Source organism: Triticum dicoccoides, chromosome 6B, assembly GCF_002162155.2.
Source record: "Triticum dicoccoides isolate Atlit2015 ecotype Zavitan chromosome 6B, WEW_v2.0, whole genome shotgun sequence".
NCBI lineage: Eukaryota > Viridiplantae > Streptophyta > Magnoliopsida > Poales > Poaceae > Triticum > Triticum dicoccoides.
Genome location: NC_041391.1, coordinates 521,676,892 through 521,687,446, shown reverse-complemented (window position 1 = coordinate 521,687,446; position 10,555 = coordinate 521,676,892). Strand labels below are relative to the sequence as shown.

General features: G+C 38.7%; 1 long non-coding RNA gene across 2 annotated transcripts; it reads left to right on the top strand.

The window, feature by feature from the left end:
* Positions 1-4,226: 4,226 nt before the first annotated feature.
* On the top strand, positions 4,227-9,760 carry LOC119326529. Of its 2 annotated transcripts, XR_005158028.1 has the most exons (5): positions 4,227-4,411; positions 4,556-4,683; positions 8,324-8,504; positions 8,597-8,680; positions 9,391-9,760. It is a non-coding gene; the product is annotated as an uncharacterized LOC119326529 (long non-coding RNA). The 2 variants fall into 2 exon arrangements; XR_005158026.1 differs by having other exon boundaries at positions 4,236-4,683.
* Positions 9,761-10,555: the final 795 nt, after the last annotated feature.

Below are 10,555 nucleotides of genomic sequence, written 5' to 3'. Positions count from 1 at the left end.
GTACGAGTGATTTTTTCTCCTGTTTCATTGTTTTGCTAGTGTTTTCTCCCATTTTGCAAGTTTTAAATTGGGTTTTACTTTATCTTTAAAAAAGAATACTTACCTATTAAAAAATGAATGTTTTTAAAGAAAAATAAACAATATTTTTCAATGTGTAAAATTTTCAATTATTTCAGAACATTTTAAACAAATATGTTGAAAAAATTATGAATTCTAATTTTTAAATGGATTCTTTATATTTTTTATTTTTATAAAACATTATAGACATAGTTTAGAACTTCTTAATGCTTTTTTAGAAATACCTTCAGCATTTTCTAAAATTTGAGAACATTAATTGAAAGAAAAAATTGGAAAGAAACATAAAAGAAAATGGGAAATTTACACGATTGTGCACTTTGCTCTACAATACGTGATAAAAATAGAAATAAAAAAGGGTTTAAACAAATTACTCACTATTTTTATATATCCATTTTAAATTACATGAAAAAATGTCCATGAATTTTGCCATAGTGTTAACTCCTTTGTAAACGTTCCATATAACTATAAAGTGTTCCTTAAACTTTTTCAATTGTTCATGTAGTTATGAAATTGTTCATGCATTTATAAAATATGTATGTATAGTTTTTAAAATATGATAAACATTATATAAATACACGCTCTAACATTTTTAATATGCGATGGACATTCTCTAATACTTGATGACCATTTTTTACATGATGGAAATTTGCCAATACGTTTTGAGCATTTAAAATACCCAATAAACGTTTTTAAGACACCATAAACATGCTTTAAGAATCACGTACATTTATTAATTCATGAGGAAGATTTTATTGATTATAATTTTTCTTTAAAAAATCAATGAATATTTTTGTACATCATAAAATTTAATACATGATGAACATTTTCCAATACACTATCAAAGTTTATAATTCATGGCAAATCATTGAAATACACAAAAAGAAATTTAGATATGCACGATGAAAAAACAAATTAGGAGGGAAGAAAAGAAAACGGAAACACGAAAATAGAACCAAAAAAAATGAAAAAAAAGAAAACCTAAAAAGGAAATGAACTGAAGTAGAAATTAAAAAAATGTAAAAAGAACTGAAAAAAGAAGCAAAACTAGAAATGGCTAAAAAAGAGACAAGAACCAAACCACAAACCCTAAAAAACTGGCCGAAACAATCAACCGGTGCTAGGCATAGCCCAGGAAGAACCACACTGCAGGCGATCGCATACTGCATCTCTTAACAAGAAAAATTTAGTAGATGCAGAAAAAATTAGTTCACCTCAAAAGAAAAAACAAGAAAAATTTAGTTGTTGCAACAAAGAGCTATCGCCAGGTTGGGTCAGCTCACTACACTCCTTGTTGCATGTCATTCCCACGCTCCGTTATGCTCACCATTTTTCATCCATATGTACTCTATATTCAAAACTTTGAAATGTTTTATACTTTGAAATGGAGGGAGTCGTATATAAATTTCTATATTCCAAATAATACAAATTGGGACACAAATATAAATGCATGTCAAAATGGCTGAAAATATGAATAGGTCAAAATAAATAAGTAAAAAGAATATGGAAAAGAAGGATATTTTTTTAGGCAAAAAATAAGAACATACCATAAAAAAAAGAAATCTTATTTGGGCCAGCCCAACTGCCCCAATTCTCTGTGTGACATTAATGCACACACGACCATTCAAAATTGGGACCTCCTATTTTGTATCATATAGACGCGTGACACACGCAACCAGCGGACAACTGGGCAGGTCTAGAAACGCACGTGCCTAGCCACAAGTTCCAACGAACCTTGGTGACCCGAGAATATTCAGAACTATGAACAACGACAGATTTGAATGTTATTTGAAATTTCGAATTTTTCTAAAACTAAATATTTTTTGAAACACAAACATTTTTTTTGAAAACATAAACAATCATTAAAAAACTAGAACACATTTTGACATTTTAGGTTTAAAATGAGAAACAAAATTGACATTCTGGAAAGTTTTTGAAAATTTGAGCAAATTTTGAAAATACAAACATATTTCAAAACTCCAAACTTTGAAAAATTGAACAAATTTTGAAATTGCAAGACATTGTTAACTTGCGCACAATATTTCAAAGATGAAGAAAATTTTGAAACACGGAACTTTTTTTAGAACATGAACAAATTTCAAAATTCGGATTAGTTTCAAACACAAATAGTTTTCGATTTAAAAAATTCATATATTTCTGTAAATTCAACAAATTTTTAATATATTAAATATTTTTGGAGACTTCGGATTTAATGATAAAAAATAGAAAAAAATAAAAAGAGAGAGGAAAGAAACAGTAAACACAAGAAGAAACAGAAAAATGAATCATGAACCTCCTAGAAGGTTCCCAAATTGTTAAAAATGGGCCGGCCTATGTGTTGGGGGCCGAATGAGTGGAGATGCTTTAACTTATGATACTATGCATTATGAAGATAGTATCATATATTAGTATCATGCATGCACATGATACTCCCCATTACAACCAGCCTAAGGCATGTGCACCGACCGTAGTTAATCAGCCGGCCTATAATCCTTGAAACTGTTCCCAGTTTTGGGAAGCTTGTAGCAGCTTATGTCAGGTTTTCTACTCATTGTCGCTTTTTATTTTTCTCTTCACCTTTTCCTTTTTTGTTATTTTTCATGAATTTCAGAGACAACAAGTTTTTCCATATCCAAAATCTTTTTTAAAAATTTGTGAACTCAAATCCATGAACACTATGTGAAACTCATTTTTTCAAATACGTGAACTTCATTCAAATTCATTAAATTTTTATAAATCCATCAACCTTTTGAATTTCATGAACATTTTTCAAATTGTTTTTTTATTCATTAACTTTATCAAATTTGTAATATTTTTTGAATCCATGAACTTTTTTAAAATTCTCAAACATTTTCCAAAATTTATTTATTTTAGATTGGAGAACTATTTGCAACTTCCAGTTTTATATAATCGATGAACATTTTTTGAAATTTGTGATTTTTTTTGAAAAATAAAAATTTTGTGATGTATAGAATATCGAAAGACCTTTCTTTTTCTTCTAAACTAGCAAGTGTTGGTGTTTCCTGTAGTGTGAGGGAGTCTGGCGAGTGGGCGAGCGCTAATTTGGGCATCGGCCCACCAAGTTTTTCGTGCGAGTATTGGACCTCTCACCTTCTTTTTCTAGTATTAGTCATAGAAGTTACTCCCTCTGTTCTTATTTACTCCGCATATTAATTTTGGTCAAAGTCAAGCTTTACACACTTTGACATTGTTTATAAACAAAAATATTAACATATACAATAACAAATCGATACCACTAGATTCGTTGTTGAATGTACTTCCACATCATATAGATTTGTTATGCTAAACATTTATATTCATTTCTATAAATTTGGTCAAACTATACAAAGTTTGACCTCAGTCAACTCTAATATGCAGAGTAAATGAAAATGGAGGAAGTACTTTGTATTTTCTTATAGCTTAGATTCAAATCAGTGTATCCACAATTGTTATGAGTGTGAATAAAAATTCAGATATCTACTTATAATGTCTCAGTTGGCAGTCTCGCCTCACTTCGGTTAATCCTTCCCCACCGGTTTTTATCCCGCCAACACATTTAAACCGTATTTATCCACGATCTATTTAAACCGATTTTATCTGCCAATAAGATCAATTTTCGGTAGTATTTGATAACTTTTATGGAAAGAAATAAATCATGATCAATTTTAATCAATTTCTGAACACTAAGTCTCTACCAACGATCAAAGGCATCTCACATTCTTTTGATCGCTCTCTCGATCTCCTTCCAAATTCGTCCCCAAAAAACAAATCCTCCCGATTCTGTTTTTTCTTTGCATTCTTTCCAATCCCCACCCGATCCAAATACACACAAGGGGTTTTGCCTCCCTTCGAACCCATCACGTCCGTTCTGCAAGCCTCCACGAACTACCCAGACGCGAGGGCCGCCCGTCCGATACACACGCCGTCGTGAACGTGGCCAACTGCGGGGCCTACAGTGGTGCTGACCCACGATGATGTCGCCTTGCCCTTGTGGCCACCGCCGCGGACGATAGCGGCGCGCGTCATCGTGCGTTTCCTGAGCCCGCCGCCACCGTGGCCGTGATGGCCGCACCCCAGTCGCGCTCAAGGCCATCGCCCACACACCTCGAGAAAAAACTACCAGCTCCCCTCGCCCGCACACCTCTCACGAAAGCCCTCCCCATCGGTTCTTCGCCGCTGCCCCACTCGATGCACGCCATCTCCGCCGCCCCCACCCCCACCCCCACGGTCGTCGCCTGCCGGTCAGCGCCCCTACTCACGCACTACCCAGGCGTGAGGGCCATAGCAAGGGCCTGTTCGATACACACACATCAAAGTCCACCATGGACTTGTCCAGGTGAGGAGTTAGTTTGTGGTTGTGGATACCTGACCTTGTCTTCAGTTAAATTGGAGGTTTCTGGTTCAGTTTTGCTGAATAGTGTGTGATTTGATTGTATGTCGTGTATGGTAAATGCGGCTTCGGTGGCGCCGGTGGAGGAAGAGTTGTAGGTGAGCACCTGGACTTGATGCAGGGTCGTCGAAGAGAAGGACGACGGCCCGGCCTTCATACACATGATGGAACACACATTGCCGACAATGCGGTACCAAGCCTAGAGAAGGGATCCTGAGGTATGAATGAAACCTTCTGAGCTTTTTAGTTGAGCGATTGCATAACTGAAGAATTTTGTGTGTGTAATCTTTCATAGTCGATTCAGACATAGCCTTAAAATTCAAGAGCATGGGTGTCTGAACTTTTGAAAATCCTATATACTTAAGAAGTTCACCCCCACTACTTGATTTATCTCAACATGCAGCCTATCCACCTCATCAAAGTTGCCAACTCAGCATAAGGAGAACTATCCATGCGCCACATCATCCATTTTCCTGTCGCCTTCCACACGCTGGAGGATTTCCTAGCTTCCCTCAACGCATGGCTGTATGAATCCTGGCCAATTGACTCCCCCTCCATTAATATCTTATCCATCTTCTCCACCGAATAAAGGCACCCTTTTGTTTTCTATTTTAATGAATTGTGTGATTACTCTCCCGTATGCACTGGTTCCTCTTCGTCTTCTGTAACCGAGAAGCCATCCATGATCCATCGAAGATAAATACGATATCGAGCTCGAGCCGCTGGGGAACAGACGAACCGTGGAGTCCCATCTCCCTCCAGTATGTGCTAAAGCATCCTTCCAATATTTGATCTCTACTTGATAGTTCACACACGATCTAGCTCATCTACGCCCATTCCTTCATGGAGACCTCATAGGTTCCTTCATGGACATCTCGCAAAGCGATCACGTACACAACAAGCAGGAGCTCCTCCAAGACATGCGACGACGTGCCGCCGCAGTAGCTCCACAACTGCAACCTCGCTATCTTCATGGGCGTTCGATTGTCAACTCGCCCCCACCTACGACATGCCGGCGCCAAGCTCCACGCATCCATAAGATGAAGAAACAGGCATCCAGGCCCGAAACATCGCAGATGAAAATGCCTCATCTTCCCTCCAATCATCTTGAAGACTCCAGGTAAGATGTGGCACGCGAGCCCGCACTACCCCTGGTCTGGCAGGTTAACCCTCTAGCTTCTCTGACAGCCTAGCTTATGATTCCGGAAGTGGGACATCACATCGGGCAACCGGGCGACTGGGTGCTTCTCATGTGGAGTTGTTGACTAGGATGGCCGCCGCTATGCCACACGAACACAGTTTCATGAACGCATCCACACATCCTGTGAGCAACGGTGTGAACCGGCGGCAGTTGTCGCTTTAGTCGACGGCAGAGGATGGGCATCATGGACGCCGGTAGTTCTCCAACTATCCCGTAATCCGTCGGATCAACTGAATCGTCATTTGGTCGCTCTCCCAGTACGCGGGCACTCCCAGTTGCTGGGCCACTGAGCACACTGCCACCAGGTCGCCCTTGCCGACTTCGTCCATGACTATATCTCGGTGACTTCTTCCCGTTGCTGCCCATAGGCCATAGTTCGTGCCCTACCGGTCTGATCGCTGTCAACACTTTGGTTAGGCATCCTCTCCCAAATCAGCGTATATCTTGCTAGGTTGCTCATTATAGATGTGAACTCCTCCTTTTCTGAAAAACAATGTTAGATCAGAACTCACTCGTACTTTTTATTCAGTATTTTTTTGCGGGGATATTGTTGGCGCCGCCATCCCCGCGGCGCCGCCTCCTTATTCTACCTCACACAACTCTCCTGAGGTTTCTCTCTTCTTCTCACAAGAACACAAGAACACACACCCACACACACACACGCACCAAGGAAGAACACACAAGCTTTGCCAAGATGCTCCCTTGGTGATCACACGGTGGCTACATTGTTTCTCCAGCAGCCCTCTTGGCCTTAACCTTTTTCATTAACTCAATGCAGGTATATATACACAAGGGGTTAGACACGCCCACTAACCCACTAACACACGTTAACACACGTCCATCACTTAACTTTCTAGAATCACTCTAGGGATGACTTGGCTACTGACTTGACCGATCGGCCTCTACTAACAAACTATCTCAACTAGCATGCACGGCTCAGTCCATGCAATCAACTATCCTACCTTTTAGCTAGCTCACTAACCAACAAACTTCATGTAGCTAATCTCCTACATGCACGAGGCTAACTAGCTGCAGCACCCGTAACTACTTGACTCACCGACTCACTCGGCTAACATTTTTGCTGGTTGTTGCCTTCAGATCTTGTGCAGCCGCTTCACACGGCACTCGGCATCTCTCCTTGCACCACATCGCACAGCTTTGCAGCATCTCGTCACCATCAGCATCTCGCTGTACTCGCCGTATCGTACGGCGCTATGGCATCTCGCCTTCTCCGCACATCTCCGTTGAAGCTTCGTCGACTAGCTACTCCCTAATCTATGCTACATGCATTACGAAAACTAAATATGCAGATACATCAATCAAAATTAACTCTAACAATTCAGTATGTTTCTGATGTGATAACTGAACTCACTAGGGCAGAAGTAGTTTTATCAGTGTGCTTCTTATGTGAGATGAACTCACAATTTCAAAGAGCTGGGAACTGAAGAATTCAGTGAGCATAAAAATATATTCAAGTAGAGCGAAGGATTCTTCTCTTCTATGATTTTCTTCGATGACTTGCTAATTAAGATACCCCTCATTGCTTCAATCGATTATGCCTTGATTGAGGAAGCAAAATGGTCTCACATAGTTGTTCTTAATTACTAGGGTAATTATTTCTATGTTTCAGGACTTTATAATGCTCTGAAACTTGCCTTCGTTGAGACACTCATGAATTGCATTTAGGTTGACAGAGGTTTGAATGGTTGTTTTATTCAGAGCATTCTCTTCTTTTTTCAGTGCAATAAGCAATATGATGAAGCTACATAGGGTACAAACTTAGTCTCTGGACTTGACGTCATCACAGACCAAGATAATAAGCATGTCTCTTAATGTATGATAAGTTCTTGATCTAAAAGTAGAGAGGGCCACGAAGTGTACTTGCCATTTTCAAATATTCCCCGAGATGTATAAAGAGAAGCCTATCATAGAAAATATGTTCTTAGTAAATTGACATTTTCTTTCATGACTAGCCATGTAAAATAAACCACTGGAAAAAGCCATCTTACGTACAGTGGCACTATTTGCACTTGCATCCATCTTACATTTCAGACACTTAATTTTGATCTCTCATGTCAGGTGCAGAATTATGGAAGCAGACCCGCGGAATCGCTCCTACAATGTGTTCTTCTTTGTTGTGTGGCTGCATACCTTTAAATCATACCCCAAATAACATGTTGCAATTTTTCATCTTAAAATCATATATATACTTCGCAAAAAGATTTATTCAGTTTATGTATTATATCATGTGAAGGGGAGCCTTGGCGCAGTGGTAAAGCTGCTGCCTTGTGACCATGAGGTCACGGGTTCAAGTCCTGGAAACAGCCTCTTGCAGAAATGTAGGGAAAGGCTGCGTACAATAGACCCAAAGTGGTCGGACCCTTCCCCAGACCCTGCGCAAGCGGGAGCTACATGCACTGGGGCTGCCCTTTATGTATTATATCATGTGCATATATGTGACTAAAAGTTCCCGCAACAACGTGCGGGGTATCATCTAGTTATATCAGTTATTGTACTATTTTTGGATTGATGATGAGAGATCTAGATTCGTGAGATTAGTTGCAACGAAATTTGGTTCAGTAATTCAGTGTTTAGACATACAAGATACTATAATAGAGCTCAGGATTAAAATGTTTGTTCTCTTTGTTTCATTCTAGAATGCCCGCCGCAGTATTGCAGCAGCACTATCTCAAAGACGTGTCGCCGGGTGTTGTTAGGGATTTCTTCTGGCATGATGACTTTCGGATCAAGAACACTTGGGTCAATATGCTTCTGTAGCATGAGACATTGAACGGGTGCACAAAGACTGGAACAATGGTTGTTTGCTGGGTCAGGAAGGTGAGGTATCTGAGTGATATCCCTATCAATCTTTGTGGAAAGCATGACAAACTATACAAGTTTTGCTTACACTGCTTGCCTTGCCTGCGCAGTTTCCATTCTTCTGCAACGACATGGAGTATGTTATCGGTCGCAGGGTATGGGCATCTCGAAAGACGTACTACTACGCTAATAAGGTATGATGAAATAGTACAACCTTATCTGTTAAAAAGCTACTATTATTGAAGTATACACGTTCACGTGATTGCTTTTGCAGCCATTTTTAGGGTTCCTTTACGTAATGTACTTGAGATGGAAACTCTTGCTGTTTCCATGTTCCCATTTGCAAAATTTTCATCACGTGATTGCTTTTACAGCCATTGCCGCTTTGTCCATATTTGGTTAAGATGCACTGCATTCTATATCTATCTGTACCAAACATATTTCTTTTTTCTATCTGTAGCTCCTCACACTACATAAGCAAAGGACGATGCACACTATGCTCCCTCTCTATATATCTATATCTCCAAATTCGTGGTAGAAAGAATCACTAAGTACTGGTACTAATTAAACTATACCTTTCAGGTGTTTGATAAACGTACAAATATTAATTCATTTTTTAAGCCGAGCTTGTTGCCTCTTGAAAATAAGATGGTCACTACTTTTTATCTAATTTGGTGAGAAGATCAATCTTACATGATTATTGATTTCAAAACATGTGGTTCCTGAGCTTTAGCCATTTGATATATAATAGCACTAATTGTCATCATATTGTTTATTCGTGAGAGGTTGAATGGCTATTCTGTTTTGTCTAGAAGCTTTGTTACCTTGATAGTTTCATCAGTTTGCATCATTTTTGTTATGACACTGATCAATGAACTCCTTTAACTGTTTGTGTGGAAAACAGGACTTCAGAGCCTGCTAAGCATGACGGGAGGACTGCAATTGATAGAAACAAGAGAGAACAGGGTTGGTTAGCTTGAACCAGAGCTTGCTTGAAGCATATGCACATCCGGACATGATTTGGATTGAGTAAGCACGTAAAGTTGTGATGCTAACACATACCAAGTGGAGAGCAATATCACAGGGTTACCGTGCTAGGAATATGCTATGCATACATCATTCATGTAATGATCTTCTATTTATGTTTCTTAAGCCATTAATCTTAGGCTAAAGTGTAGTTTATTAGAGCAGTATTTGAATGAAACAAATACTGACACGGAATGTGGAAGGTTTGAAGATTTTCTTATATAATTCTTTGAGAACAGATAAGTAAACCATGTTATTTTCAAAATGGCAAGTTTTCAGAATTTGAGCGCAATTATAAGTTTTTTGACACATGTTAAGTGCATTGTTATATTTTGGTAACATCCAGGCTCAATTTTGTACTTGTGTGCATTCCACTTAAATTCACATGTGTTGATTTTTTTTGGAAATACACATATGTTGATTGAGATGTGCGTGCACGTGCACCCTTACTAGCGATTCAAAAATTCTGGAAGGAGCGACATGACTCCGAATGGAAGAAGTTCAAGGAGTTGTCGGAGATTCTATATGGTTCATTAGTGATACATCAAAGATTTTAAAGAGTACTATATTATATACCAAATATATTGTTACGCATATGAAGAATCATGACACTATTTAAAAGAATACTATATTAATTTGTATTTTCATTGTTGAGGAAATCATTAACTCGTAGTCTGTTGAGTTACTGTTCTCTGAGCGAAATAATTTTCCTACTTTAGAAAATGTGGCAAATAGTGTTTCATTAGAGATGGATTTGTAGAAAATTGCATGAGCGAGCTGTTCATATTTTTTTCCATCAAGTCGTACAATTTTTTGTTTAGGTTAGAAGGGTAAATGCATTGTTTGGTTGCATCAAGAGTTAATAGCGGAGACGGCGGCATATTAATTGCATGCCCAACAATGGACATCATATTTTGTTTCATCATAATGCATGACATTTCAACTATATGTTACAATATTTAGGTTAGAAGCGTGAATGAATTGTTTGGTTGCTTCAAGAGTTAATAGTGGAGATGGTGGCGTATTAGTTGCATGCCCAACAA